Below are 471 nucleotides of genomic sequence, written 5' to 3' on the forward strand. Positions count from 1 at the left end.
GGGGGGGGGAAGAGGAGAGAGAGGAGGAAGGGGGGTCGGCCCCCTCTCCTTGTCCAATTCGGACCAAGGGGGGAGGGGCGTGCGGCCCATCTCTGGCCACCTCTCCTCTCTTCCACTAAGGCCCATATACCTCCCGGGGGGGTCCGTAACCTCCCGGTACTCCGGTAAAATCCCGATTTCACCCGGAACACTTCCGATATCCAAACATAGGCTTCCAATATATCAATCTTTATGTCTCGACCATTTCGAGACTCCTCGTCATGTCCGTGATCACATCCGGGACTCCGAACAACCTTCGGTACATCAAAATGCATAAACTCATAATATAACTGTCATCGTAACCTTAAGCGTGCGGACCCTACGGGTTCGAGAACAATGTAGACATGACCGAGACACATCTCCGGTCAATAACCAATAGCGGAACCTGGATGCTCATATTGGCTCCTACATATTCTACGAAGATCTTTTATC

The sequence above is a fragment of the Triticum dicoccoides genome, chromosome 3A (assembly GCF_002162155.2).
Source record: "Triticum dicoccoides isolate Atlit2015 ecotype Zavitan chromosome 3A, WEW_v2.0, whole genome shotgun sequence".
In the NCBI taxonomy this organism is placed as follows: domain Eukaryota; kingdom Viridiplantae; phylum Streptophyta; class Magnoliopsida; order Poales; family Poaceae; genus Triticum; species Triticum dicoccoides.